We start from the raw sequence: 24,158 nt of genomic DNA on the forward strand, positions 1-24,158 counted from the left end.
TTATGTACAAAATTAAAATTTTCTCCTGTTAATCTGTCTCATGTCAATTTAATTCTTAGACCAGGCAAAAGAATCTTTGAAAGGTAAAGGAAAAATTTTCTTCCCCAACAATATATATACATATAGTATGTGTATGTGTGTATTTTATCTCTACTAGCACATACCCAAAATCACTGAAATCATGCTACTAAACCAGTGTTACTTTAAAAATAAATATAAGCAGGACCATATCAGGTTGTCACAGGAGCAAAAGGGATCCTGACAAGTATAGCACCATTCTAATGCAGGGTTAGTATATGCCATGTATGTGCAACGAATATATTTCTAATTTTCTATCATACAATGTATTGTTCTTATATAATGAAAATTCTATGCAAAGGGAATTTGAGCTTTGTCATAATTCCTTAATTATTAAAAACATTTTAAAAGATCTAAAGAAACTATAATAAAACATGAACATTTGTTAAATCTGGGCGGTCAGTGTATGGGTGTTTGTTATCTATTCTTTATTGTATATTTCATTAAAAAATGAGAACTGTAAAAAAGAAAAGATAAAAGGGAACTGATTCACCAAAGGACACTTACATGAAGATGTCAATACCCATAAACCTTTTAGCACAGATTTCTCAAATTTGGAATTTGGGATCATCTGGATACTCTTTTGTCCTCTTGTCTAAGAACAAACACAATGCCAATGTCTACAAGTCATATATTTTTCATTGTTTTTTTCCTTCACTAAGTATATATTAATTGAGAATGTTGTTAAATTGTAACCACTGCCTGACAGTTTCATCATCAAACAATTTACTCCCTCTACCCTTCTCAGGGTTGCTTCAGGTAGCTTTGCTGTGCCCTGCATTGCTCGGTTGTTAAATGAGGAAAACAATGAAGTCAAACTCTGCAGAAACTAATTCACCAGAGCTTTCCAAATCTTAAATTTCTTATACACTAGCTATTCTTTTTTTTTTTTTTTTTCAAAATAGGGAATCCTTTGGTGGTATTCTTTCTATACATGCTTCTTTATTCTTTATTTATTTATTCTATATCCTCTAAGGAAACTCCTACTTTCTCCTCTCTTTTCTTCAATTCACTTTCCTTATTATTCTGTTAAATTTTAACAATTAACATGGGGGAGTACAAGAGTGATTTTTTTTCTCTTTGCTTATCTATATTCTTCATGATACATGAAAAACAAAAGTTATTGAAAATGAAAGAAAAATAGAAACTGCTGCTGAGAATGATAGACATTTGATTTAAAAAAACTTCTAGTATAACATAGACTGAGCATTATATTTTTTGTTAAAATCAGTCTCATTCAATTTTTGATGAATTTATTTTGAACCATCAACACATCCTTCTTCAATCCTTCCCCTGCATACATATCTGCAATAAGATATTTAGGATTAGTTTATAGTCTATAATGAGAGAAAAGCTGTCAAGTTAACTGGCTTTACAAATCTGTAACCCTGGATTCATTAGTATTATGTTTTAACTCAATCAAGGTGAAAAAGGCACATACATTCTTTTTATAGTCTTTTCACAGAGTCACTGTATAACTTAGAAATTTTATAGGTAGAAATATTATACCTAATTCATTTATGCTAGTTTCACCTAGATTATCTCTCCCATATTGCTGTGAGTTAGGTTGACTTAGAATTTAGGCACACATGGTTGCGTTGCCATAGTCCAACACTAAAGCAGCTATGCTCATCCCATTTTGTTCCTTTACAGCAAGCTGAGATAAACATATTCATTTTAACAGCAATTATTAAGGTTAATACTCTTTCCTCAGTGGCTGTGATAGGATGGGTTACTATTCGTTGAAAAGGGAAAGGAAAACAAGAAACAACTAGAGATAAAGAAGACAGGTAGTTTCTGCTAAAACACATGCACACACTCACTCACACTCACACACACACACACACACAAGGAAAGGGAAAAGAAGCACAGAAAAAAGTGAAGTGTAGGGAACTGCAGTAAGAAAGTGGGTGAATGTAAATGAGGTAATAAATAACAAAATGGGGGTTCTTATAGATATTCTCTTCACATTTCTTATTTCAATTGACTTTCAAAATACATGGCAGACCTTAAAAACACCAATATCATTCCTGATCTGAAATTCTCTTTTAAAGTCAATAGGCCATAGTCAAAATGCATAGCTTATAAAATTCAAAAGGTGTGTGTGTATGTAAGAGAAAAGATAGAATCACATCATGACTAATCTTAAAAGCAGCAGCAAAATTTCCCTTTGTGGATGGGATGTTTAAAAGGAAGCCAAAGTGATTTCAAACATAAAGCAATGAGAGTATGACTGCATCTACCAGGATAAAAAACTTAGTAAAATAAAGTCCAAGTAGATAATTCTAGCTGGGGAATGTTTCAGACTATAAAGCCTTTGAAATAGAGTTCAGTTACGTCTGAAAGTTAATCAACTGCAAGTTTACTGTCAATTAATTGCAAGTGAAAGGGTAATGATATAGATGGATTGAAAGAGTGGTACTTACATGCCCAAGAACACTTTGGAAATGCTACTTTCACTGACATATAATAGTAAGAATGGCTACAGAGACCCTTGCTATATGGTGGCAGTTGAGGTTGAATGAATGACCTAAGATTATTTTGACTTGTCCTTTAACTCTTGAACTGTGTTACATGGCTCTATAACATAGGACTTGGGGAGATTACCAATAAACTTGCTATGTATAAAGGGAAATGAGCTAAAGGAGGCCATTTAGATGCTTCTGGGCTTCTGCTCATATAACACTTTTTGTTCGTTTAAATTTCATTAACCTATATACCAAAGGTTGGAATAATTGATAGCTATCTGATTCAATTACTGTACTAACATTAATTTTCATTGGGAACATCCTGATATAAATTAAGCAAAACTTAATAATTTATGCCCACAAAAATAACTTAGGGATATAAAGATTAAATGTTCAATATTTCCTCATAATAACCTCTTGCAGGTTCCAGTGGCATCTTTTTTTTTTTCCTCTTTCTTACTCTCCCACTCATGTGTATTCTTTGAAGGGATGCCCTTTCTCCATTATTGAGAAGTACCTGTGACTAATTTAGCAGCATCTGACTGCAGAAGACCATTTTCTGCCTCAGTTCCCACTTTTATTCCTGGGAAACTCCCTTCTCTGTAAAGCACTGCATGAAAATTCATCATTAATTACTGCAGCTTCAATACTGAATTAAAAGGCTAGACTGCTATAAGAACTTTTCTTTTAGTGCAGATACACACAGCAGTCTTCTCAAAAGCCATGCATTAGTTCATGCCATGCTTCTTAACAAGAGCACTTAGGCATGTAGCCCAAACAGAATTAGATTTAATTGCTGTGTGCTGGGATAACAGCAAGTTGCCAAAGAGGAAAAAAAGTTAAAAAAGTAGCAAGCTGATTTTTATGATTCTAGGCAATATTGATGCAGAATGGCATCAACAAAATTTCAAAAATAGACCTTTCTTTTCTGACCCTAAAGAAGATTCAGAAAAGGAAAATTGCTAATATAGTTGAAAACTATGGTTATAAAAGTCCATATGAATCTAAATCCCTTTTGGGGTTTCATGGAACATGAATCTAAAAATATCTTTAAGGTCTTTCTGAATTCACTCTTGTTCTATAAGCTGCTGCTTATGCACTGAACTATTTAATATGGGAAACTCAGAATACATTACCTATTCTTTATTTTACTTTTTAAAAGTTTTTATTTATTTATTTGAGAGAGAGAGAGCACAAAGGGAGAGTATGAGAGAGAAGCTGACTCCCTGCTGAGCAGAGAGCCCGATGTGGGACTAGATCCCAGGACCCTGAGATCATGACCTGAGCTAAAGGCAGACACTTTAACCGACTGAGCCATCCAGGTGCCCAAATTACCTATTCTTTAAATACTGAAAGCAGAAAAGGGAATGAAAAACCAGGGCTTGTTTTCTTTCTCCATCCCTCCCTTTCTCTTTTTCCCTCTCCTTCCTCTCATATTCATTCTTTTTTTCCCTTAAAATGCAAAACATTTGAGTACCAATATACCTACTTTTTCTGCCCTCTCAATTCCAAGGGATATATACAATATTAGTTTTCCTATGCATAATACACATCCAGCTCTGTTTTATTATAAAATAATATTTTGTATAATAACCTTACTATTTTTCAGAATTCTTCACTTTCTGTAGTAACAAAAGTCACATGAAAGTCACAGGGAGGCAGAAAATGGTCTTCTGCAGTCAGATGCTGCTAAGTCAAAAGCATTTTAAAAGGTATACTCATAAATGATGCAAGCACATGTATTTCAAAGGCTGTATGTGGTTTCAATTTATCACCCAACGCATTGATACTTACTCCTGGATATAAAATACATCACTGAACATGAGACTGGGTTCCCAAAATATTCAAGCTGAAGAGAAGTAAATAAGTATGATAAAATGAGCATACCTATCAAAAACTGACATTATATATATGTAACTATACAAGTGAACCTTTTAAAACCAATGGAAAGAATACAATACGTTCTCCATTTTTATTTCTAGCTTAGCATATTGATGATGATAGGGTACATCTTGTGGAAACTTCAACACTTCTCTATAATTCTCAATTCTGTAATTTTTGTTAAAAATGAGAATAAAATGAAAATTCTGTCTTAGATGTTGTGAAAAGATAAAAGGATATTAAAAAACCTCTTGAATAATAAGTATAGTACCCATAGGATTATTAAGACTGTAAATATTTTAGATTAATCTAATTTGGAAAATGATAGCTGCAACTATAAAATTGGGTAGGAAACATTTATTAGATAAACACTAGTAAGTGGCTAAAAATATATGGGAAAGACTATTAGTATGATTAAAATGGATTCCATAGGATTCAAAATATGCCCTTACATTCAACTGAATGGACTAAAAAAAATATCAAATTACTTTACATAAACAATATCTCCTTTGCTCTAAGTTATTTATTCTGACCTATACTGCTACTGGAGTCCTTTCTTTCAGGGTCTCCTATACGATTCAAATGTGTTAGATAACTTAGCAAAGGAGAGCACTTAAAGGGTGAAAATTTGCATTTTCCTCCAATAAATAATGTTAATAAAGAGTATATCATGCTTTGCCTTTATCTCTCTTTTCCAAAAATGTCTGTACTTGGTAAATAAATTAAATAAGCCTACTACCTACTTAGAATAATGATGTAATCTCTGTATAGACAAAAATGTGGCCTAAAGAAATACATTTTTTTAAGATTTTATTATTTATTTATTTGAGAGAGAGAGAGAGAGAGAGAGCACACGTGTGAGCACAAGCAGGGGAGGAGTATAAGGCAGATGGAAAAGCAGGCTCCTAGCTGAGCAGGGAGCCCGATCATCCCAGGACCCTGGAATCATGACCTGAGCCAAAGGCAGATGCTTAAATGACTGAACCACCCAGACGCCCCGCCTAAAGAAATATTATGGCACTTTTAAAGTTACATAATAAGGCCCCCCAAGAACTCAAATCTTCTAGGAAAATCTGCCCTAAGCAAGTTCTTTCTTGTTATTGTTAACAATAATTTGGTGAATTTTAAAATAACTCCCCCATGACTCTTTTGTGAACATAGAATGTTCTATGGCTTTTTCCTATAAGCTTTTTAAGATTTTATTTATTTATTTGTCAGAGAGAGAGAGAGAGAGTGCACAAGCAGGGGGGAGGGGCAGAGAGAGAGGGAGAAGCAGGCTCCCCACTGAGCAGGGAGCCCCATGTGGGACTCGATTCCAGGACCCAGGATCATGACCTGAGCTAAAGGCAGATGCTTACCCAAATGAGCTACCCAGGTGTCCCCTATGGACTTTTTTAATGCTAACGTTGAATAGTTTTAATTTTCAGAGCCAAAGGCACCGTTTCTAGTAATACTCCTGAACACCACAGCCTAAATACATAAATATGATTTAAAAAATAGACAATATTCCAATTTGTAAAATCCTTAAGTGAGGCCCTATATTTAATTTTTGCTACAGTCTCTGTATACCTAATATGGCAATGTGTACTCTGTAGTGTAGATGCTCAGTAGATACTTGATGACTAATCATGACTATTGGTAGTGTTAGCAAAACTGAAAGTATAAACAACCAAGTAAGAATAACAACCATATCAATTTTAATTCTTATAATCATTCAGGACATCAAAATCCTTTACAGGCTTTCAAGCTCAACAGATGTTTTTTTACCTTCATTTGGCACTCTGAACTTTTAAGTAGAAAGCAAAATGCACACAACATAATCAAGACCCAATTCCTCTAAAATTGTACCACTAAAATTTTTAACAGGATTAAGGATCCTGTTTGCTGCATTCATGATGAATTAGCTTTCTCATGAATAGACCAGGCAATAGAAGTCACCTCTTTTAATTCAGTCATATATTTATTTTACTTTGCTCACCTGGATCAAAGATCTAGATCTTATTCGCAAGATAATAAGGACAAAGAAGGCATTTAATAAGTCAGAAATATCAGCATTCACTAGAAAGAGATAGTAGAAATAATAATACCACATAATAGAAAGCTTATTGAAATTTAACTATATAGGCATAAACCCCTGATATCAACATCCATCTTATAAATTCATTCAACAAACACTGATTGATGATGCTGTGAAGAAGTCCTTGTCCCAAACTGCCAGTTTCCCTCTCCCTTTACCTTCCCCTAGTAAATGGATATTCTAAGGAAGACGCCCCATTTGAGGTTTTGGAGGAAAGAAACAGGATGAAAGATTCTGTTCCCATTTAGAATTTGTCAGAATAAAAATGCCTTTCAGTAGGCTGGATTCTGTTAAGGGTTAAAATGCATTTTCCCAAGAAATAATGTTATAAATAGTACACAGATTCCTACCTTAATCCACATATTTCTATTTGACTCTCAATTCAGTTAAACTATAGTGCTATTTCAGTTTTGAAAACTAGTCTAGAAATCTGGTCACCATTTATAAAGTTATTTTCATGGGAAACTGCTTTGCCCCACCTATAAGTTGGTGGGTGCCTGCAGAGTGACATATGATGGAATTCAAGGACAATAAGATGATGGGGTTCAGCACATGGTACCCCAAAATATAGTATCTTAGCATGCTGAATAATTTAAACTTAATAATTTTGAGAAGATGGCAGAAGAGGGTCTCTCTGTCCTTCCTCTCCCCTTTACCCCCAAAACAGGTCATAAGAGTTGCCCTCCCTGTACCCTGAGGAAAGGAGCATCCTGATCGCCAAGATGGAGGGACATTGAGAAGTATCAGAACGAAAAGTTCTTTTAAATTTCCCACAGTTTATTACCCTTAGCTCATACCCTTTGCCCCAACATAATTCTCCATGACTGTTCTCCCTTCATCAAGCCTAGCATAAAAACATCGGGTTTAACTATTTCTTTGTGTCTTCATTTCCTTATGAAGGCTCTGTAAAACTTACAATCTATAAATTGGTATGCTCCTCTCCTATTAATCTGTCTTTGTCAGTTTAATTTTCAGACACAAGCAGGGATCCTAAGAGGATCGAAGAAAACTTTTTCCTACCCTAAAATAACAATTACAATAAAAAAGTACTATTCTTATGATTCTGGAGAAAAAGACAAGAAAAATTGGAGAAGACAGTCAACTGGCTGAATGAAAAGAAAGACATCTCAAAAATAGAAGTTCATATATATCATATTCAATATACTTTGGCAATGGTTAGGAAAAAGAAACAAGGCAGGAATGGTACAAATGTTGATGTTAACTTAGGTCCAGTTGATAGTGTGCTAATACTTGATTTTTCAGTCAGGTTGTGATAATAACCATAATGCAAAACATATTTTACAGTGCGATAAATGTTGCAGATAGTATGTTTCACAGTTAGTTCAAACTAAAAATAATTTTACCTTTGGACTTTTGGTGTAACAATCAGTATTGATAATAATTCTCATTGAGTACTTATTCATATCAAGCACTGCACCAGTTCAATAGTTAAGGTCCCCTAAAATGGCGGTATCATTCCATTTTACAGGAACATGAAGTGCAGACAAGTTAACTTGCCTAATATTACAAAGCTAGTAAGAGGTAGGATTGGGTTTCAGATCAAGGGCTGGGATTCAAATGTAGCCCAAACTGAAACTTTTAAGTACTATGCTGAATTGATCTTTAGTAAGTTTACTTCAGTACTGTGAGAAAACCAGTAAAATATTAGTAACTGCCAAAGCACAAATATCTCTAGAATATGATGAGAACCTGGTTAAAGTTAATTCTTTTGGAAAACCTAGGAGTTTATTAAAAAAAAAAACCAAACAAAAAACCTCTAAAATAAAAACTTCCTTCACATCCCCAAATCTGAAAATCACATGGTATGCACGAAGCTATTTAGAGATTTTAGTACCAAAGAAAAAGGCAATAAGAATTCCCAAATGGCTTAAAAGTATTGAACTATGTAAAAGCAAAGACAGAATTACTGTATCTTTCACAACTCTAGGAGAGAATTAAGCCCTAATGCACTATACATCCACGTATGTAATGAATTAACTTCTCTTTTATGAATCTAGAATGGCAACATCTTCACAGGAGCTTGAAAAAACAGCCACACAAATCACTTCTTATTCTGTGGTTTGGATCAGGAATCCTGGTTGAAAAAGGAAGTGGTTTTTTTTTTTTTTTTTTTTTTTGTAGTAGAGGGAAGGTAATTGAATTTTATTTTTATTTTTAAAGTTTTTATTCAAATTCAGTTAACATACAGTGTAATATTAGTTTCAGGTGTACAATATACTGATCCAATACATCCATACAACACCTGGTGCTCATCACAAGTGCGCTCCTTAATCCCCATCACCCATTTCACCCTTTCCCCCACGTACCTCCCCTCTGGTAACCATCAGTTTCTTCTCTATAGTTAAGAGCCTGTTTCTTGGTTTGCCTCTCTACCCCTTCCCCTACCCTTTGCTCATTTGTTTTGTTTCTTAAATTCCATATATGAGTGAAATCATCTGGTATTTATCCTTCTCTGACTTATTTCACTTAGCATAATACTCTCTAGCTCCATCTATGTCATTGCACATGGCAAGATTTTTACGGCTAAATAATATTCCATTACACACACACACACACACACACACACACACACACACACACACACACACACACACACACACCACATCTTCCGTATCCATTCATCAGTGGATGGACATCTGGGCTGTTTCCATAATTTGGCTATTGCAGATTATGCTGCTATAAACACTGAGGTACATGTATGCCTTTGAATTAGTATTTTTGTATTCTTTGTGTAAATACCTAGTAGTGCTTTTGAAACGAGGAAAAAAGGTAACCAGAGAAAACTGATAAATTCCATTTGCTGAAATCTAGGTTATGCATTCATTATATCCAAATGCATGTTTGTGTGTACAAGCAAAGAAAATTTACATTGTTGGTAGTCAAGAAGATATTTATCTGAATGTTTAAAAATTAGAGGAGGATTGGTCGTAAACCAAACCTGTCTGTAAATCTGAGTATGAACCAAAGCAGGATATGACCACGAGCTATTCTGAATTCATTAAACCTATGTAGTTTATTGGAAGCTGTGCAAGCATGCGTTGATATTATCTCCCAAATAGAAGAGACAATTGGGTTAAGAAAGAAGAGAAATGGAGAAAAAATGCTGGTCTGTGGTACATAAGGGCACACGAAGAAAAAGGAAGGATGAGCATCAGCCCAGTGAAGAGTAAAATTCACTTTGATATCAATTTCCCTCACTATTGGATAGGAACAATAAAAACAAAAAAGAGCACTGGAAATTTATATGTTGATCCTTCTTTTGACTTGCCTGCCAATACTCCCTTTGTGTCTTGGTAATCGATGAAGAAGCTTTAATCAGAGGCATATGTACAACTTACTTATTACTCAATAACACTAGATTCTGACTTCAGTTTTGTTTAAAGCTAAGGAATACTTCCTACTGGCTTAACAATAAACCTCAGCTTTCTATATTTTTTTGTGTACCAATTCTGATTCCCATATGAATTCCCATCTGATTTTATGAGAGCATGATTTTTTATAGACTTTAGTTCCCAGTATTTTTCAAACAGGATGTCAAGGGAACTGATTGGGGTCACAGAGAATAAACTGTCCTGCTCTAGGTAAACTTTAGTTTCCAAAAACAGGGAGAGAAAGTCAATTCTACAGTTTGAGACTCTTCTCTCCTATAACATCCAAGGTCAATAAGGATTTAGAGTTGTAGAGATTGGAGTAACTGATATTGAGCCCACATTCAAGAAAAATTAGGCTGCTCTCCCTGTTACTTATTTATTTAAAAAATGGAATAACAGAGTATACTGTAGGAACAGTCAGGAGAGAATTTAAATGTTTTAGAAGTACTGATTTAGATTACTATATACTTTTGGAAATCAGAAAAATGCATGCAAATCTTAGAGACATATGACACATATATAATGGGATATTTCAAACTGGGTTCTAACTCATGATCTGGTCAATATGTGTTTAATAAATGCTCACTGTACGCTAGATGGGGAAAAGGAGTAAAATCCAAAAGGAGCTAAGTCAATGTCTTTACCCAACCAAGTTTCACAATCTAATTAACAGAGTGAATGCTATTATAAATATACCCATTAGGGGATAATTAAATGTCATTCATTCAATCACTCACTCAACCCATACTTACTGAATATCTGCTGTTTGCCTCAAATTGATCCAGCCTCTGACTTACAGGCTTCAAAAAAAAAAAAAAAGCAACTTCTGGTCTCCAGGAGCTCACAATGCAATAGATAAAAACAGTTAAGTAAACATATAATTACAAAACATCATGATAAATGCAGTTATAGAAGTTAGTACAAACTGCTATGGGGATAGGCATAGCATGAGATGCTCCTAACTCAGATGGGGATAGGAGTTGGATGGAGATCATCAGGAAAGACTTCCTAGAGCTGGGATAGATGAGCAGAATTTTAAGGGGCAATTACAATTTAATTAGGTGAAGAAAAGAGGAAAAAAATCGGAGAAAAAGGCAAGCGTAATTCACAGATATGAGGGACCCTGGCAACTGGGAAATGGCAAAAAAGTGTGGCTGAAGCTAATTTTAACCATGATAGGGGGTGGTAAGAGGAATAATGAGGTAAGTAAGGGCCAATTCCTAAGGGTTATGGAGAGCCACTGAAAGACATTAAATAGGGGAACGGCATGATTACATTAACATTTTAACAAGTTCATTCTGGTGAGCAATGTAAAGATAAATAAGAGATAGTCATGGAACAAATGATGAGGGTAGAGAAACTAGTTTGGAGATTAATCTAGTAATCCAGATGAGGAATCCAACTAAATCACTGAAAGTAGTTCTAGAGAGAAGGGCATAGATTCTAGAGATACAAAAAGGCAGAATCTATAGGACTTAGGTTATGTGGTCATAAGGGATACAAGATAACACCCAGATTTCCAGTCTGAGCCACTGCATAGTGTAATATATTGAGATAGTGCATGAAGGAACAAATTTGGGGGCTGAGTTATGTTCAAGGTGCTTATAACTTGAGAGAGAGATGTGGGATGTAGATAGTTGATCCCAAGGTAGTTACTAAATAGTGACAGTGATATGTGACAGTAATATATGTGAAGCTCCTAGAATTATCCTTAACCAACTGAGCCACCCAGGTGCCCTGTGAAGCTCCCAGAATTATCCTTGACCAAAGTAAATGCTATATAAATAGAAGTAATAATGATGAATGATGATAATTATAATAGTTGATTATGAAAACTTTTTGTGGTGATAAAAATGTTGTAGTTGTATATCTATGCTTTCTAATATAATAGCCACTAGCCACATTGACTACTGAGCACTTGAAATGTAGCTGCTGCAAATAAGAAACTAAATTTTAAATTGAATTAATTTTAATGAATTTAAATTTAAAGCCACATGTGGCTACTGGCTATTGTGCTGGACAATACAGATAGATAGTGAGAAATGAAACAAGAATCTGAGAGTGAATCAGGTTGATCATCAACATGTAAGGAACAGTAGTAAAATAGTCAAATAGGCAGGAGGAAAGCAGTATAGAGTAATATCGCCTATAAGCACAGTTAAAATTCCTTTCAGAGGATGACTAGGGGTAAGTAGTTTTCTGGAGAAAGGTAGAATGGAGCTATGAAGTATAGGAGGGCATTTCAGAATGACAAAATAGCACAAATAATGGCCAACAAGAAGGAATATAACAAGAAGGTCCCCTTGACTAGTTGGTAGGTACATGAAAGGGAATAAATGGCCAATTGTCCTTGTTTGACAGGGCCTGAGGGGGTTCCTGGAGTACAGAACTTTCAGTTTTAAACCAAAATAGTCCTAGGAGGTGGTGCTTTCAGTGATAAAATCAGGAAAAGTCCTGGGCAAACTGGGAGGAGTTGGTCACTAGAAAATAATACTAGATAAATAGAGGCTAGCCAAAGTATAAAGGATGTTGGGAAAGAGGCAGAAAGGCATTTACTCTTGATACAACAACTCAGAGGTAGGCTATTATAGCTTTTTTGATTAGATAACTGATGGGAATTAAAGTAGTACTTGGGAAGATTAGTCTGACTTAAGAAGAAAGAGGAACTATCAAAGAGAATCCAATTGTTTAGCTAATGTAATAATCCAAGTCTGAGGTGACTGGAGCTTACACAGCCAAGGAGAAGAAAAATAAATGATGCTTACTATGTCGCAGGGACTCTACTGATTTTACATAAATTACAATTCTCCCTGAAACCCAGATGTAGAAACTTTATACACTTTAGAAAAGTTGATTGATGATTTAAGTATTCACTCCCCATTTCCTAAATATTTTTTGAGTGCCTTCTACAGGACTTGCCAAGTTCATTGTTTTTTGTAACCCAGGATTTGAAAGTAGATCTGGCTACAAGTTCATTGTATGTATTAGAAGAATTAAAAGGGATAATTCTTTCTCAAAGATATGCATAGCCTCCATCTTAGTTTTAAGACACTTAAAAAACTTACTAAACCTGTTATCCATGCTTTAATATTTCCTCATCTTAAACTTTAAAATTCTCATGACTTATATTCATTGATGACCTCTTTTGTATTTCAAATGATCAGAGTAGATGAGGTAGTATATGAGGATAAGCAGAAATTCACTAGTGTCAACTACAATACTTTGTTTAAAAAATCTTTTTATTATGGAAATTTAAAAATGTACATCCAAGTAGACAGAAGTACCTATCATCTTTTTTTAAAAAATGTCAATCAATTCTTTTCAATTCTTTTCCAAGAAGGTTTTGATTAGATAAATTTATAAAATATTCCTGTCAAATGTGCTTTTCCATTACCTTTATGGCTGGTCACTTATTTGGATGTAAGAGAAAAGTATGTAATTAATTAATTAATTAATTAATGTTTAGAGATGGAGAGAGAAGTGGGGAGAGGGGCAGAGGGAGAGGGATTGAGAGAATCTTAAGCAGGCTCTATGCCCAGTGCCGAGCCCGACACGGGGCTCGATCTCACAACCCCGAGATCATGACCTGAGCCAAAATCGAGAGTTGGACGCTCAACCAATTGAACCACCCAGGTGCCCCCTGAATTTTCTTATTTTGACCCAAACAATTTATATACTGTAATTCCTTTTTAAAGGTTCAAAAGTGAAGTAGGAGTTACGAAACTTTGGTAAGGAGCAGTTGCAGTGTTTTTAAATGATTCCATTTCTAACAGATTTCTTCACATTATCTCCAAATTCCCAACTATTATATACAAACAGAATGAAAACAGTAAACATCAGAGTGACAGGAAAGAGTGGAGCACCACAGAAAACTATACTGAAATAAATAATAAATCTATTATTAATAGATTTTCTAAGTGAGATTTTGTGAAGTAGAAAATCTTAGGTGATCATTTCACAATGTTGAATCTTTATTTTATTAGTTTCTTCCACTCTAAATAGTTTGTAGTCCTGTTAGTGATTCAAAAATGGCCCCATTTTTTTTAATTTTAATTTTTTTTAAAGATTTTATTTATTTATTTGACAGAGAGAGACAGCGAGAAAGGGAACACAAGCAGGGAGAGTGGGAGAGGGAGAAGCAGGCTGCCTGCTGATCAGGGAACCTGACATGGGGCTCCATCCCAGGACCCTGGGATCATGACCTGAGCTGTGAAGGCAGACGCTTAACGACTAAGCCACCCAGGCGCCCCCTATTTTTTTTTTTTAAAGAGGAAATGTTGCTGTATTTAAAATCCAGTTTTCTTCCTTCCCTTCCATCTTTCCTTCCTCCGTTGAATATGCAGATGTACTATCTGCAATTCAACTGAAGTTTCCATTTGCAGAAGCTCCAAACTATCAGTCAGCCAAGGTTTGTTTAGATCAGAATTGGTGTTCTAAAAGTGTGTTGGGTTCAAAGGGCAACTGTTTTGCATGCCACAACTTAAAAATGCCACCGTTTCTTTAGGTAGTTAAAAGTTTTCAAGCATTAAAATAAAAATAAAATTGGGGCGCCTGGGTGGCTCAGTCAGTTAAGCATCTGCCTTCGGCTCAGGTCATGATCCCAGGGTCCTGGGATGGAGCCCTGCATCGGGATCTCCACTCAGCAGGGAGCCTGCTTCTCCCTCTCCTTCTGCCTCTGTCCCTATCCCTGCTTGTTCTCTCTCTCTCTCAAAATAAATAAATAAAATCTTAAAAAAATAAATAAAATTAAATTTTGGTCTCTGTCCACTCAACAGTAAAAATCAATTTAACTTCAAAATTTCAAATTATCTAAATCAACCTTGCTACTAAAAAATCTAAGACATTAAAGATAAGGTTTTAAAGGCTTCAATGTTTATTTATTTTTTTTACTGTTACAAATCATAAGAAGATTTATATCTAGTGTATATTTCAGCTTTTCAAATAAGTCAGAAAGAGCACTACAAGGAGATGGTACTAATTCTGGCTTTTGTCTAAACTAAGTGAATTCTGAAGCAATTTTTTCAAAGGATCTTAAAAAATGAACACTGCTGGAACAATACTGGAGCAAAGCTGAGATTACTTGGGAATTTGAAAGGTGAGTTCTTTCTTTTACTTGACTTGAGGGGATGAACAATCACGTACAACCTGTGACACTGATCTCATTATATTCATGATATTCTATTCATTCTAAATGTGAAGCCAATTCCAAAGGTCAAGACATAGCTAGCAGATTATCATTACATTTAAAGAAGAAATAGTAGGTGTTTAATATGTATTTATTGAATGGCTAAATATAAGAAAAATAAGAGTAATAAATTACAAGAGGAAGGTCTTTCTATTTCTTTGAATTAAAGCTTTGTATCTTATAGATACATATCTAAATCCTAAAACTATATGATCAGCCTGAACCTGTAATTTCACAGTAAATATATACTGTGAAAATACAAGACTATTGCATGCCATGCAGAGCTGATGACTTTTAATAACTCCTGAATAGCAGAAAGTGTGGTATTTAAGAAAAAACAATTTTCTGACACTCATTTGGAAGCTTTATGACTTAAGGCAAGATATCTAACCTCTCTGAGCTCATTTTCCTGGTTTGTAAAATCAGGATGACGATAATATCTTCTCTAAATAGCTGTAGTGAAGACTAAATGAAATAAGATTAATGAGATGTCAAACACAGAGCCTGTCACATAGTAAGTAAATTGTAATTTTTACAAAGGGGCAATCAACTACATGGATTAATATTTGCTGAGCAGTATCAGTCAGGTAAGGTTAGAAATTATCTTGTTCTTGAACAACTCATGGATAGACTCAATTTTGAACATGGCTTATTTTTTGGTCTTATGAATGTCACAGAAGATAGTGACATGAAATTGATAAAGCCAATGTGCTACATTAGGTACTGGAGAATTTATTCCTTTAGTAGTAAGGTCAGTGAGGATGGTATAAATGTAAGGGAAAGAAGAGACTGAGTCATGGAAAGTTTGGCTACCTCCACTGATGCTATAAAATAAAAAATATACTTAACGAACAGTCCCATCAAGAGGCTTCCATGTGAAAAATTGAAACGTAAGGACATTTCTTGAAATTTTAATTATTAAGACTCATAGTCTAAAATTTTATAAAATAATTGTTTACCAACTTAAGATGAAATAGAAAAAATGATGGAAAGTTATTCTGTCTGGAGGGTTATCATGAATATTAGAGCCCTAAGCAGTTCTTCATGGTCTTATTGGTCTTTATAGCATCATAAATTAAACATAAGTACGACCGATGAAGTCTGCAGAGATGTATCACTGGGACTATAAAAACCCTACCACAAATGACAAAAAGAGAAACATATTTCATGACAAATAAATAAGGCTAATGTGTCACAATAACAAATCCAGATAAAGCCAGAGTTCATTTAAGAGCCAAGTGCTATGGAGCAAATGCTACAGCATACACAATCCCATCCCCCCCCAGAAGCCAGTTCCACATTCCAACCTGAGAACCCTCCTGCACACATGCTATCACAGAGAAAGTAATACCCTGATGGATGCTGTAGGCTGTAATTGAAGATGATGCCAATGGTAGACTTCTTATACACTCTCATGGGAAATGGAGAATTGCCTGGATGAAGTGTCAGAAAGAAATGGGTTATATATTTTTTATACTGGGAATCATAATCCTGGGGAATTAAGAAAAGACCTATGGAAAATGTGGTGATGAGATGATATTAATCTTGTCTCTCAAAAGTCTGCTGATAGCACAAGTAATTTATTTGCCTTTCATTACTTTCCTTTCCCTACAGATATATATTTCAAGAAGAAATTAATTCTCTACAAAATCAGTTTTAAGAGAAAAAAAATCTAAAACAGCTGAAACTTAATCAGAATTAAGCTAACAATACTAAATATGTGTAGAAATGTGTTTTGTCTGGAAAAAATTAGGATCTTAAAATTCATAGGATATTAAAGTCCTTTTATTTATTAGCCATATTTTGAGGCACAAATACTCTTTCCTCTTAGTTACTTAACAGTGCCCCCCTCCTAAAACAACAATTATTTTATAAAGGATATTCAAAATCTGTTAATATTTCAATGAATCTGTTTCACAAAAACAGAAACACACATATGCTATGGTTTTACATAGTAAGAATAAGAAGTTAGACCCCTACAGAGACAAAAAAACAGTTCAAATGTCATATAAAATATTTTGTCAAAAGAACACGAATCTCATGAGTGATTATAAAATTAATCTTCCAGATTATAAGAACCTTATGAAAATACAAATATCAAGGAAACTATTCTCCCGAGTAACCTAATCAGTTTTTTTAAAAAGGAATGAGTCTCTCCTTTCATACAAAAACAGGGGAATCATATTAACTTTTCATTTAATAGCCAATTTGGGATGCTGTGTCTATGGTTAATGGGACAAGACTGTCACTAATTCAATGTAAATCTTCAGCTACCAGAGAGACGTACACAGGCCTACAAACCAGAATCTTTGTCTTTAGCCAATATTAATTTAATAACAAATTGCCTGGCTCAAGGGAATTTTTATGGAATTAAAGTGGTGGTAACAATCAAGTTGGCTACTCAGACTTTAACCATTTCAACATGATACAGTGACTGCCAAAAAAAAAAAAGTTACTCAGAAAACAGTATAGTGTAAAAATATAGAAAATTCCTTCTGAAACAGCTAACTTTTCCCCTTTGGTACCCTTATCCCTTCCAGCCAAGTGCAAAGTGCAAGGCAAAATAAATTAAGGCAAAAGGAAAATAAGAAAAATGGTGAGGGCGAGCATGTTGTTGACCATGTAAGATAACACGTGCAGAGTATACCTCAGATACACTATAGGTAGATGAGCACGAGGGAAGCCGAGCCTGGTTTTGCAGTGGGGAAAAGAAAACACTGTTAAAGAGGAAATGATAGCATAGTAAGGGTCTCAGAAGATTAGATGGCTCCATCATCAACACATTTGCCAGATAACAAGACAGCCTTATAAGCAGACACCTGAGTTTGAAATCTTAAGATTCAAGCTATTTGAGGAGAACCTTGTGATAAAAAATTACCTGGCTTAAAAAAAAAAAAAAATCCATGACAGAGATGACTCCCTCTGATCAGATCTGATTTGATCTTGGTAAGAAGATGCTAATTAAGGTTAATCAGAAAGCAGAACACTGGTCATTTTTCTCCTGTGGTACTACACTGATCTTCATTGGTTTAATAACACTAGCAAACTATATATGTGGTTAGTTATAAGATGAGGGCTCTACTGTACATCTTCATATTGCTTTTTAAAGAGGGCACCAAAGCCGGCTCAGTATTCTGATCCTGATGTCCTGCTGCTACTATTCCATTTGCAGTACTACTGAATCTGCATATGTGTATATATGTTATGTATGTATATATGTGTATATATTAATGATACATTAATGTATGTATCAATAAAAACATCATAAGAGACAAAACTTGAACCACAAAACTCTTGTCCAAACCTATCTTTTATCAGAATGCTTTACTGATTTTTTTAAAAAAACAGCTATTTTATACTCAAAAATATATTTAATCTTCATGCTTTGAACTGATAATTTTCTGGCCTGTTCTTACTTTCTAGGTTGTCACACTGCCGTGTTCAATTCTCTGACCTCTTCTTTCATTAGGTTGTTACAATGCCAGGAATTAAATTTTTAAGTATGCATTCTCTAGTTACAAATTCTTCATGAAGTTACAAAATACAAAGGTAGGGTGGGAAAATGAAGATACAGAAGATGGCACAGTGGAGGAATCAGAAATGCCCTTATTATCTGATTTGTTCAACGGTATTTCTAGCACCCAGAACAGCAGAATGTAGCAGGTGCTCAATAAGTGTTCAATGAATAAGTGAATATACAAACTCTTTTTCTTCTATCTTCAAAAAACTGAACTGTGTGAAATAATGTTGAGAAGGCTTTATATTTACCCATCACAAAGATCTGTGATAAAATGTTATCACTGCCACTTAATAGGTTATTTTGAGGTATTTCCTAAAATACAGTCAATTCTATACATACTAAGAAATTAAATCCTTTTCCAACCATAGACACATCTAATTTTCTTCAGCAAGGTATTAGTTCTAAGAAAACTTTGCTATGCATGTTTTTTCTGTCTCCATATATCCATAAAACTGAAAAACTTTATCTTTCAAAACAGTTTGAGTCTTTTATCTTTTTTCCCCCCTCACTTCTCCATTTTCTCTTAGTAGGGAAATTTACTTGTCAAGGAGATCTTTTATCAGTACCTTATTTTTGTATTAAAGTCAATTCTGAGAATGGCAATTCTGCAATAAACATTATAACACCTCACAGTGTGTGTCATTTCCACTTCCATGATGTCTTAGGTACGGTACTGTAGGTGATTTTTGAAGTATTAGATGAGATTTTTTTTTTTTTGTTCTAAACAGATAGATTTTTGTTATTCAGAAGTGAAACCTCAGAATTGTATTAACAAGTAAGTTAAGCAAATTCTAATAGAGTGAAAGGTAGCAAAATTAGCCTGTTTTCCAAACAGATAATACTAAAGTTGATTTACTGTCATTTCATCATTACTGTAGTCTGGTCATATTTGTAAGACACCATCTACCAAGATACTCAGGATGTTATAACCATAATTATTATAAATTAAAGAGTAAATAAATGCATATTATTGATATGAGTAAGTGCCAAAACATCAAACAAGGAAGACTTATTAGGAGGCTCAAATAATATTCTACGAAAGACTCTAAAATTTGCCTGAGAAAGTAGAGTATATAGACAAACTGATGTTTACTCATTTAAAAGCTACTGAATGTTTATTTAAGGGCTAATGTTCCAGCTGTTCTTCCTTACTTCAGTCAGAGTTGGCTGATTCAATGCAGATGCCTTTTAGATATTTAAGTGCTGTATATTAAGATATGATGTATTAGTTGATCATATCAGGGTGTCTTTACCAGTTGTACAAAATTTCCTGTAGATGGCATGATTTTTTGGTGCAGTTACATATGAGAAATCAAAAGGTGGTCTTATCTTTAATAAAACAGAATGAAGTAATAAACAGAAAAATGTGGTATGCAGCAAAAATACTCTAAAAACACAATTTAAAAAAGTTTAAGAGAGCAAGATTGGAACTTATCTTTTTACCCTAAATCTCTGTAGGGGACTCCTCAATGAAGAGGAATTTATAATCTATACTTTATCCATGACAGTTCTATATTTGAAGGATTTAATGTTAATCCCATGGTAAGTTTACTTTGTGTGTGTCTGTGATACCATGTGAAAAAAGAGTAGCTAGAAAAAACAATGGCAAACAGATGAACAAAAATGTAAAGGTAGAGATTTCAGGGTATTAACTCTTTTAGACATATGCTTCTAGGCAGAACAATCTGAAACCATCCCCCCAAAACGAGCAGCTCTCCTTTCCTCAAGCTCTAAAATGAAGATAATTTTACAAAGCCTCTATTATAATCACTTCCCTGTCATTGTCGTTTTGCACACTAGCTCATTATAGCAGGTCTCAGCAAACCTTTCCTGTAAACAGTCAGATAGTAAACATTTCTGGTTTTGTGTGCCATATGGCCTTTGCTGTAACTGTTTACCTCTGCTTTTGTAGGGCAAAAGCAACCACAGAGTATATGCAAATGAATGAATGTGGCTGTGTTTCAATAAAACTTTATTTTTGGACACTGAAATTTGAATTTCATATGCTTTTTACATGTTGTGAAATGACATTCTTTTGGTCTCCCCCTATCATTTAAAAATGTAAAAACCATTCCTAGCTTGTGGGCCCACAAAAAAGAAACAGGATTTGGCCCAGGAGCTATAGTTTGCTGACCCTGGAGTTATAGCATTAATTTGATGAATATAAAAAAAGCCAAAAAAGCCCCATAACACTTCATCAAAAATATAAAACAGTTATTTCAGAACTAAGACTGCAATGAAAATACTGATCTTAAAAAAATCTATAAAATCACAACTATCTAATCCATTATTTATATCGATCGCATTTCAAATTAGTCTTATTTCAGCATTCAGAAAATTGTTAAACATTTAAAAATCATTCTTCAAAAGATTTATTACTTTCGGACTTGATTCAGATATTTTTCTTAAACTTATTAGAAACATAGTCTTATTTTAAGTGATAACTCCTCCCTTAACTTTTTCCACTTCAAGTAACACATCCTTTTATTTATGTTAGCATAGCAAGTACTTATAATTATCATATTCCTTTTACTTCATTGCCTTTCTAATTCTTAGTTTGCTTATGTGTCAATAATCTGTTTTCATAAGTCATCTTCCCTTTTATTGTTTGTCAAAGCCTTTAAAAAATTAATATATTTGGTTACCCAAGACTTAACTGTATATGTTTGTAGCTGAATAGAAATTTATTTATCACATAGACTGAGTGAAAACATAAAATTTGTGGCTTTGTGGTATTTTTACTCCTCTCCTTTCTTTTCTTTCTACTTGTCTTTATTTCATGAGCATTTATGTTCTTTTTCTCTGAACAGTTTGACACTCAAACTTTTCAGGGCCCCATCACTCTTTAATTAACTTCAACTTTGTAAACTTACCTTGATTTATATTATCTAAATAAAGTATTAGTTTGTATTACCTTATGTTTTCCAATTCTCAACACTGTTTACACTGTTTTTCTATCTTAAGCCTAACTTTAAATATTCTTCTGACTAGATTCATGTATTTATTTATTTTTTCAATTTAAATTCAATTAGCCAACATATAGTACATCATTAGTTTCAGATGTAGAGGTCAGCGATTCATCAGCTGCATATAACACCCAGTGCTCATCACATCATGTGCCCTCCTTACTGCCCATCACCCAGTTACCCCACCCCCCCACCCCCCCTCCAGCAACCCTCAGTTTGTTTCCTAGAGTTTAGTCTCTCATGGTTTGTCTCCCTCTGATTTCTTCCCAGTTTTCCCCCCTTCCTCCTATGATCCTCTGTGCTATTTCTTATATCTCACATACGAGTGAAACCATATGATAATTGTCTTTCTCTGACTGACTTATTTCGCTCAGCATAATACCCTCCAGTTCCATCCACATCAATGTAAAGGGTAAGATTTCATTCTTTTTGATGGCTGCATAATATTCCACTGTGGATATCTCTCTATCTCTCTCTCTATCTATCATCTCACATCTTCTTAAATGTAAAGACAATTTTTTCCTTTATGTGGGATTATTTTCTAGTCATTATTCTCAACACATTATTCATCTAAGGATTTGTAGTAACTTTTGAAGTCATTAAATTAGGCAAACTCTGCTTACAAGATGATAATTTATAAAGGCAAAAGATGATAGTTTTATTATTATTGAAATTACTAAAAACTCATTTGGGGTTCAGAATACTTCTGCTTTGTACCATGTATAGAAAATGATGACACACTCTTAATTTATAATTCAAGAATCTACATATCCTACTTTTTGTTATAGAAGTGCCAATGTAGGATAAAGTATATTTTCATATGAGAAATAAATAACATTATTATTATTCTAAAAATTACATCTTAGAATATTCTACTTTATATCACTGATTATCTGTAATAAGTAAGGATATATATATCATATAGATGATACCAATTGAAGCATTAATGATTTAATTAAATCCTTATCCCAAACATTTGAATGATGTCTCATTTTTCCAACTATTAAATAAAATATTTAAGTACAAACCTGGTTCTGAATCTTTCATCTTATCGAATTATTTAGAAATGTTTCAATGAATTAAAAGGCACCCACAGACTTCCTCTTGTGTATGGATGCCTACAATAAATTTTTGCAAAATGGAATGGTCATTATGTGCCAATTTATCTCATTTTAGAAACAAAATCTGTTTATATAGCTTATGGAACTGAGAATAACTTTATTCTGCTTCTAAGCAACAATTTTTAACATGCAAGGGTTATTTTAAGGCATTCTAGGGTAATGGGAATTAAAAGGAAGGGGAGAAACTGAACACTCAGCTATGTATTTGATATGTATCTTCTCTAAGCTGAACTCTCTGCGGAAGATACAATTTGCCTTTTGATAGTTTTCCTCCCCATACTTTTCTAGTTAAAGGGAATCTTAGAATGATTTACCTAATATTCACTCTTTTTAGAAGAAAAGGTAATCAGAACAAAGTGTGACCCAGTGAAATGAAACAAAAGATGAAGACATTGGGGTTAGTCATTACATATTGTACCATGCAGTACAGGTGTTAAAAAAAAGAAATTGAAAAGTGGCATGATATAACTTAATTTTTGAAGCACAAAACTTTTAACTTAATCCTAATCTCACACTAACTCCCTTCCATATAGACTTTAAGAAGTCTCAACTTTCTAGTCTTGGTTTAATAGGAAAAAAAAATCACTTCTCATGATTGGTTACAGAGAGTATGACACTAAGTACATTTATTAATATTGTCTGAATCTTTTTAGGGCTTTCTAGAATAATTTTCACATATGTTTAGACTGATTTAATCATAAGATTCATACTAATCTTTTTTTGAGACAGTGGAATAAATTCTGGGAGTGATTATGGTTGATCTTTCAAATTCTGTAAGAATATGCATAGAAAAGAAGGACTGGCTCACAAGAAAGTAGAAAAATGAGATACTTGCATTAATTGTTAAATCAGTCAATTTAGCAATCAGAATTTAATGATTAATACTATAAAAACAACTTTGGACTTTAGTAATCAGAAATTTAATATAGAGATATAAATAACTATGTATGGTATATAATTAAAAACAAGCCGAGAAGCCAAGAATTATCGTATCACAATTATTGTTTATTCTACTCTTTATAACAAAACTATTATAGCAATATGAATCAAATGTATGGCAATAATCTTGGGAGAAGTGAATCCAGGCTAGGATTGATAGATACTTTTTAAAAAGCCCCAGGAATGGGATGTCAGAGCTAAACAGAGCCAGAAATTATTTATTGCAATAATTTATCTTTTCTTCTGCCATATTTATACCATATACCATTTTAGAGATTTTATTTCCATTTCTCTTGAAAAGATATATTCAGAAGGATGAAGCATACTGAGTCTGAGCTACGGGTCACAAAAAACACTATTATTAGTATTGCCTATCTGATACATGTACAGTATTGTGTGGCTATAAGGTATTCTCCTTCAAAGTGTTGTCTTGGGTATATTAGCCTTTATCTCAATTATTTATAAGATGTTATGACATTGAAGATGATTACTGCCTAATTTTTTTAAACAAAAGAATCTTATAGGTATTCT

At 33.8% G+C, this 24,158-nt stretch overlaps 1 protein-coding gene across 11 annotated transcripts in view; it reads right to left on the bottom strand.

The window, feature by feature from the left end:
• GPHN (gephyrin) overlaps positions 1-24,158 on the bottom strand; it is a 624,840-nt gene that overhangs the window by 174,612 nt on the left and 426,070 nt on the right. The window lies entirely within an intron of this gene.

The sequence above is a fragment of the Zalophus californianus genome, chromosome 6 (assembly GCF_009762305.2).
Source record: "Zalophus californianus isolate mZalCal1 chromosome 6, mZalCal1.pri.v2, whole genome shotgun sequence".
Taxonomy (NCBI): Eukaryota; Metazoa; Chordata; class Mammalia; order Carnivora; family Otariidae; genus Zalophus; species Zalophus californianus.